General features: G+C 43.3%; 1 long non-coding RNA gene across 1 annotated transcript; it reads right to left on the bottom strand.

Moving 5' to 3' along the window:
- Positions 1–2,735: 2,735 nt before the first annotated feature.
- LOC118828620 lies at positions 2,736–7,963 on the bottom strand. Its single transcript, XR_005008956.1, has 3 exons — positions 7,837–7,963; positions 4,353–4,422; positions 2,736–2,833 (listed from the first exon to the last, which is right to left on the bottom strand). It is a non-coding gene; the product is annotated as an uncharacterized LOC118828620 (long non-coding RNA).
- Positions 7,964–8,430: the final 467 nt, after the last annotated feature.

The raw sequence follows: 8,430 nt of genomic DNA, 5'->3' as shown, positions 1-8,430 counted from the left end.
CTAGGGCAGCAAATGAGTAAGCCAATCGACCAGAGGTTCTCAGAGATCCAGGACCCCTTACAAGGGTGATTTCCTCCCTTCGTGATCTGTCTCCCCTTCTAGGCTCCTCCTCAGGAGGTAGGGATGATAACCTATGTAATACCTAGAAGGGTCTGAGTCGATGCTATTTTATCAGGAGGCAGAACGGGAGTACTCTTAGAGAACGTTCCTTCAATCCTAGAACTCCCTCCCATCGCTGATCCCGGCTTATGTGTCTTATTAGGGTCATATAAAGAAAGTGATGATTTCATTGAGCCCCGCAAGGTGCTGGGCTCTGGATATTGATGAGAGGTCAACCTTTCTGGCTCTATCCCGTCCAAAGGGGTCAATGATTTGACTTGGTTCTGAAGGCACTTCTAAGTATCACTTCATGACGGGTGTGGGTGTTCTTCATCCTCAGCGTATCCCAGAGGCTTAGAAGCATTTGAAAAGCATCCTTATGGAGTGTGCCATGAGGGATTAGAAGAAACCCGTTTCTTGTTCTGTTTTTGTTTTTTTACCTTGAACCTCAGCAGCTACAGTCCTTGACCTCTGGCAAATCTGTAAAACGGTACGTATGCAGGGCACCTGGCGCTGAATTAGCCATTCCTATTACCTTTAGGCACCTTATAGTCTAGGGTGGCATCAGACAAAAGGAAGAACTTCAACAGCTCAGGCAGGTGTTTGTGTCTACATTTCCAAGTAAGGGCCTGAGACCAGAGGAAATATGTCAAAAAGAGTGATGGTCTTGGAGTCCCAAAGACCTGGGTTTGAACCCCCTTTCTAATACAGCTAGCTATGGGACCACCTTAGTCAATTTCCTCATCTGTAAAACAGGGATCATATTAGTTTCCTTATTTGCAAAATGAGTTGCTTCCTCCGTAAAGCAGAGATAATGCTGGCCACTTTCTTCGTCCGTAAAATGGGGATAATAATACTGTCTGGTTGCCTTACCTGTGAAATGGGCATAGGACTGTGAAAAAAGAGACAACCCCTTTAGTACCTGCCTCCAAAGGCTGCTATGAATGAGATTTTTTAAAAAAGTGGTTTGCAAACCTGACAACTATTATTTATACGGTGCTTTGTCATTATTAATAATTATTACTCAGCAGCACCGGGGAAAGCCTACTTACTTTCCAGAGATCTGCTCCTTCTCGAATATTTCATCGGGTCAGGGACCTGGTGCACCGTGTCTCTGACTGAGCCTGAATATGCCTATTCCCTATTCTGCCCTCTCTCTTCCCATGAACCACGTTTTATAAATATTTACACCCCCAAGCTGGCAAGACTCTCTCTCCAGCTGCTTCCCCAGGTCTCTGGGCGGGCTTGTTTTCTCACCCAGCAGCTGCAGGCAGATCTGGTTGCCTCTGACCAGACGAGGGTAGATGCTGGTTAGGGGGCCCACAAAGGCCCTCTAGATTTGAAGAGCATACATGAGAGGAAAAGTTTCCTGTGTGAAAGAAAACACAGGGAGGCAAACAACCATTACCCAATCAAAAAGGTTTTTCTGATGATGATAATAGCAACTGACATTTATGTAGTGCTTTAAGGTTTACAAAGCACTTTGTAAACATGATCCTGTTTTGGTTTCACAACAACCCTGGGAGGTGGGTGCTATCGAGGCAGGGGTGAAGTGACTTGCCCAGGGTCACTAGGCAGTGTCTGAGGCTGGATTTAAATTCAGGTCCCCTGTGGCACCTTGCTCAGCCTTGAGAATATAAAGTCTAAGTTGGATTGTGTGAGGGGACTTCCTTCTAAATGAAGAGCTGTGAAAGACCTGACCTGGGTGGTCCTGAGGCACTGCTATGGTAGATAGGCAGGCAGGGCACAGTGTGCGCTGCAGCTGAAGTCTGAAGGGCTTGGGTTTAAATCCTGCCTCAGACAGTTTCCACCTGTGTGACCCTGGGCAAGTCACTCAAGTCTCTATACTCCGGTTTCCTCATGTGTAAATTGAGGGGGTTGGACGTGAGGGCCGCCAAGACCCCTTCTAGCCTGGATTCCACAATCCTATGATTGCCGTCACTGTTCATCCTTCATTTTCAGAGCGGGCCGGTGACATCGCAGGTGATGTCACTGGATTGGAGGCAGAGTTGTGCGTTGCCCAAGTTGTACAGACCAAACCAGATAGCAGTCTTACCCTAAAAGAGACACAACCTCCAGTTCATCCCCAAATCCCTCTAGACTCTTCGTGAAAGACACACCCCATTTCCTCTTCTCTAGCACTCCCCTTGTCCCGTCTTTCCCCCAGGATTGGATCAGTACCAGTCACTTCCCTCTGGTAGCAAGAAGGTTGGGTGTTCCTTGTTTCTCCCACCTTTTTCCTTGCAAGCATCGGGAGTGATGGAGCATCTCCCCTTTCCAGAATCTTTAATTTCTTGGAAGCATGTTCCCTTCTCTCTCAATATCTCTTCTTTTTCCCCCAACTCCATCTTACATTAATACAGCCAAGTCAGCCAACTTCCAGCAATAGATTTCTTTCCTTCCCTATTCTCCTTATCTTAGAAGATAACTAAAGAGAATTGGAGTGAGTGGAGATGAGAAGCAAAGTGGTTGTTTTCTGCCTTCCTCACCCTTTATTTTGGCTCAATTTATCTCGTATAATGTGTTGTTGTTTGGTTGGGGAAGGGTGGAAATCATAATTAATACAGCCAACCTAAAGCTTGTTGAGCCCCACACAAATACAGGACTTTAGACAAACAAGACAAAATGGTGTTTTTATTCCAACCATTCTTTGTAGTCAAGGGAAGTTTGTGTGAAGGAAGTGATCTGCCAGGTGTGGGGAGCACCCAAGGATGTGACTCAGCCTGTTCACAAGCTGAAGAGGAAGGAGATGGGGTTAAAAAGCCCATGACTTTTTAGATGTTGCCCTGTAACATATTCATTCTAAGTGGTGGTTCGCTGGGAGGGAGTGGGAATGGGAGGGTGGGGTGGGGGCTACAGGCACTAAGTGATGACAAAAGTCCAGCCCATCACACAGTGTGCAGGGGTGGGGGTGGGGGGGGTAAAGGGGTCTGTAGTGACTGAACAAAAGCCTCCTTTTCCTTCCCTACACACCCATGCCAGAAAGGAAGAAAACAGGAAGAAAAAAAAATCACCCACACAGAGCAAAAGTCCTTGGTAGAAACAGGATCAAGCAGAGCTACGGTGGAAGGTGCTTGTGTGTGGGGAGATGGAGGCCAGGGACGGGCTGGACTTTTCACACACGGCACTGGGGTATGTGTATGGAAAAAGGTGGGAAGCCACAACTCCGAAATGCAGCTGTAGGACATTCCTGCCTGCCTCCCCAACCCCAAACGGTACAACAAAACCCAAATAAAACCCTGACCCTGCAGATATTAATACTCCAGGGCAGGGGCTGGTGTGCAAGAAGGTTTTCCTCCCCAACACCCCCTCCCCCTTTTCTGTTTCTATAACTGGCTGAAACAAATTTAGCTGAGCAACCCCACCCGTCTGAAGGCCTAGGATTTCAGAGCAGTGGGGCTCCCTTACGTGAAAGCCCATGTTTTTCAGGAGCTTGTAACTTTGTATAAATTCCCTTGGGGGAATGGAATGCATCAGATTTAAGAGGATTATTGCTCTGCAGGGACCATCCTTCCTAAGTGAATTCTTTGGCACAGGGTGGCCTGTGGAAAAGCTGATCTGGAATAGTGAGTCGACTTTCAATCACTTAGTCCTATTTATCTGTGTGTTTTAATTTTTTTTTTAATTCTTTTGTCTCTCTACCTGCCTGTGCTTATCTGAATCTGTGCTATAGGTCTTATATTTTATTGTTAAAAGTAAAATAATAACAGCTTGAATTTATATATACTGTTTACAACATGTTTTCCTCACAATCACCCTCTGAGATGCAGTCCAAGAATTATTTCCATTTTACACAGGAGGAAACTATGGCTTAGGGAGTCTGTAAGGGACTGGTACACAGTCACAAATTTGTAAATGAAAAAGTCAAGACCTAAGCAGGTCTCAGAGGCATATCACCACCTTCAATACTTATGTACCTACCTTACAAAAAGGTTGTGAGATGTCCATGAGACAAGGTGTGTAAAGGACCCTGTGATCCTTAAACTGATGTGTCTGTGTGTTTATGTGTGTGTGTTGTTACTATTATTTAAAAAAAAGATTTGAGCAGGTCTTCTATTTCCAAATAAGGATCAAGGATCACTTAGATCCAAATTTCTCTATAAAGCCACCTAGGGCCACTCTAAGTCACAAATGTTCAATTTATGTACTAACCCTGTGTTTGGAGGCTCCACTCTTTACTAAAAGGGAGCTAGCTATCCCTTAACCTCAACTTCCTAAGGATGAAATCCTCCTCCACATTCTCAGGACCTTACCGTTAGCAGAATCCCTTTCTTTAGCCCCTTCTCCTTCCCATGGTTGGACTGAAGACTCTGAAGAGCTAGTCTGTCCACAAATAGGAATGAAATAGAATTTAATAGGTTAGCTCAGAAACCTGAGTCATAAATAACATTATATCTATGGGGAAAATATGATCTGGGTTCCAAATAGTAGACCAACAACGAAATATTTGGAATACAGCCCCTTGTTAAGTTTGAGATGGCTCTTATTCAGAATCAAATACATAATCTCGTATAGGCCTTTCCTCTCATAAACTAATCAAGGAGTTTGAAACATTTTTGTGTGTTGTAGACCCCTTTTGGCAGTCTGGTGAAGCCTGTGGATCCCCCTCTCAGAGTAATGTTTATTGCCTTCATTCATAATCAAAGGAAATAATAAATTTCAGTTAGGTTAGTAAAAATTAAAGATGTGATTTTTTTCCCCCATCTATAATTGACCCTCTGAAATCTGTCCATGGACCCCAGGCCAAGAAACCCTACTCTTGACCTTTCCCATCTCTCCTCTTGTGTCTTCTCTTGGCTTCAAAAATACTAAACTCCTGGTTCTCTTCCTTAACCTGTATGACTTTTTTCTAAGTGATCTCTTCGTTTGCAGGTTTATAACTGATCACCTCTCCTATAGATGTGAATGTTCCCCAAGATTCTATCCTTTCTCTATACCCTGCTCCTTGGTGATCTAAACCAGTTGGGTCAAATTTAAACAGAAACAGCAGTGGGGAGGGGACAACTAATCTATACATAAGGCTGCCTGTGGACCACTTATTGACTTGGTTTTAAAATACAATGTTATCTGTGTTTTATTGTATTTTTATTCAATTTTGATATATATGTCCCAATTACATTTTGATGTGGTTCAGCAGCATTGCATTTGACACTTCTGATCTAAATGGTTTCCATGAGTTTAAAGGTCATCCAAATCTACATAGCCAACCCAAGTCCCTTGAATTCTAGTTTTACATTGTCAAATGCTTTGTTAGACATCTCACCTCAGATTTAAGAAGTCCAACATGGAGCTTCTCATCTCCTCCCCTAACATGCTCCTTCCTCAAATTTCATTGTTTTGTTGGGTGAACTATCATCCTTCTTGTTACCCCAGTTCACAACCTTGGTGTCATCCTTGCCTCTTCCCCCTCCTTTAACCCTCCATATCCGATCAGCTGCCAAAACCACTGTGCTTGTGACAAGTACTACCCCAACGTCTTCAGGATTTGTCCCCTCCTAATTATTACGCTAGTTTGAGCCCTCACCATTTCTCACCCAGACTAGTCAGCCTCCTCCTAAGTGTCCTTGCTTCTGCTCTCTCCCCTTTTTCAATGATCACAGCTGCCAAAATTCTTAAGGCAGAGGTCTGACTGTTACTCTGCTGCCCAACCATCTTCCCAATAGAGAAGACTGCCTCCAACATAAAATACAAAACCTTTAGCCTAGCCTTTAAAGTCTCCCACAGTCTGGCTCTAACCTACTTTTCCAAACTTGTTTTCCGTTATTCCCCCTCTAGTCCAGACATACTTGATTATAAGCTAGTCTTTGAACTTAACATTGGGCATCTCCAGTCTATATGCCTTTGCATAGGCCTGTCCCTCACGCCTGGAATGCATCCTCTCCTTAACTTCATCTCTACGAACCTTTAGCTTCCTTCAGTTCAGCTAAGATGCCATCCCTAGGTAGGGCTGTTCCTGATTCTCTCCACCTCGTGTTAGAGATCTCTTTCCTGTAAAGACCTGGTATTTACCTATATACCGCATGCACCCTTCTAAAAGAATATAAGCTCGTAAGGGCAGTGGCTCGCATGCTGCCTCATCTGTGTGCAGTAGGTAGTTCATAAATATTTGTTGAATTGCACTGTGTTAACGGCTACCTGGGCGGGGGGTGTTACAGACTCTGCATCTGGGCAGACTTTTAGGAATAAGAGAGGAGGACCACAGAGCTAGAACTAGGAGTTGTTGCACTTGAGGCAAGCAGCACAAAAGGTGCTCTCAGTTTGGGCCAGCAGAGGGAGACAAAGACCCCAGTACAACACTGTGAGGCCTCTGCTAGAGGGAATGGGCGTAGGGAACAAGTTGGGATGGGAAAGAAACTCATTCTAGTGTACCCTCTGGTAGCTTTCTATTTTTATGAATTATTCTTGCCATCTAGGTGCTAGGATCTATTGTTTCTAAGTTACTGAAGAGCCACAAGTGCTGTCAGTATCCTTTAAATTTGATGCTCCAAGGCAAAGCCCCAGTTGCCCCACCCTAGTTACGACTTTGTATAATAGAAAAGAGTGCCAAGATTGTGGGCATGTCTTTTTAACTCGGTAAGCTTCAGTTTTTTCATCTGCATTAATGAAGGGGGCTGGACTAGCTGATCTCTAAGGTATAAAATTTTATGATTTAGACATCTACTTTGGGTAACTTAGGACTCCTGCCTAGAGGTTGAAGTCTGGGCAGCATGACTTTTGAGGTCACTTTCAAAGTCATTTAACATCTGACACTCAATTTCTTCTAGCTCTAAAATAAGGAAAACAATACACGTACTATCTACCTCATGGGACTGTTGTTAGAAAAGAGCTTTGCAAATCACACAAGTATATATTATTCTAATTTCTCTCTGCCTGATTTTTTTTCCTTAGTAAAATAAGGGCCATGGCCTTATCATTCCTAAGGCCCCCATTATGGTGTCATACCTTGCTTAAGCGTAGGTTCTTTTTAAAAGGCCAAAATATTTTTCAAATGATGATTCCTGTCTTCTATATACATTAGACGAATGAAAGAAGCAGCACAAAAATTCAGTTTGGAAGGGACCTCAGATACTATCTGGTCCAACTTGAACCAAAACAGCAATTCCCTTTACATCATGTCTAGCAAGTGGTCATCTTGTCAAAGTCTGGGGACTTTGCTTGTTTCCTTGAGGGAGAACCCACTATCTTCTGAGGTAGCCTATTACTTTTGGGTAGCTATAATTATTTAGAAAGTCTTTGGATTTTCTCCCCTTACATCAAGGTAACATTCCTCTTTGCAACTTATATGTCTCTTTGCAGGTGGTTGATGCACTGGGCTCAAAAGACCTGATTTCAAATACTCCAGACACTTGCTGTGTGACCCTGTGCAAGTCACCTAACCTCAATTTCCTGTACTGTACTGTAAAATACAATAGCACTCATGTCACAGAGTTCTTTAGAGGATCAAATGAGGTAATATTTGTAAAGTGCCCGGCACAGTGCCTGGCACATACTAGGCGTTTAATAAATGCCTGTTTCCTTCCCCTCTTTGTAATTTTCACCCTTTGCTCCAAGTTCTACCCTCTGGAGCCAAGCAGAATAAGTTTAATCCCTTTTCTAGATGATATCCCTTCAATTACTTTAAGACAGTTATGCTGTCTCTTCTAAGGCTGCTTCCTCTTTCAGGTATAATAATGTAATAGTAATAATATATATAATAAAAATAATTAAAAATAATAACATAATAATAAAAATCCTTACGTGGCACTGTCTTGAAGCCCTTCAAAATCCGGGTTGTTCTTCAGTTAAGTTTCAGTTGTGTCTGACTCTTCACGACATCACTTAGGTTCTTCTTGGTGAAGACCCTGGAGGGGGTTGCCATCTCCTTCTCCAGCTCATTTTACAGATGAGGAAACAAAGAGAAGCAGGGTTAAGTATCTTGCCCAGGGTCACACAGCTAGTAAGTGTCTGAGGCCAGATTTGAACTCATGAAGATGAGGGAGTCTTCCTGACTCCACTCCCAGCACTCTACTCCCTGTGCCATCTAGTTGTCCATCTCTGGATGCTAATAATTTTATCAGTGCCCTTCCTAAAATGTGACACTTAAAACTGAACATGATATTCCAGTAGCAGTCTGACCAGGACAGACTGAACAGTACAGTGGAGATGTCACCTTCCTAGTCTTAGTGAAGTATTTCTTTAAAATACAGACAAACTTCAGTGTGAAAAATAGCAAACAAAAGGAAGAATGACCACTGAACACTTTGAATTAAAACAAAAACTAATTTGAGGCTGTTTCAGAAGAGCTGGAGTTCTGAGAAAGGAAGAGCTGCTCACCCTTCAATAATAACTAGG

The sequence above is a fragment of the Trichosurus vulpecula genome, chromosome 8 (assembly GCF_011100635.1).
Source record: "Trichosurus vulpecula isolate mTriVul1 chromosome 8, mTriVul1.pri, whole genome shotgun sequence".
NCBI classification, from domain to species: domain Eukaryota; kingdom Metazoa; phylum Chordata; class Mammalia; order Diprotodontia; family Phalangeridae; genus Trichosurus; species Trichosurus vulpecula.
Note: the sequence above shows the minus strand (reverse complement) of the source record. Positions and strands in the feature narration are given on the sequence as shown.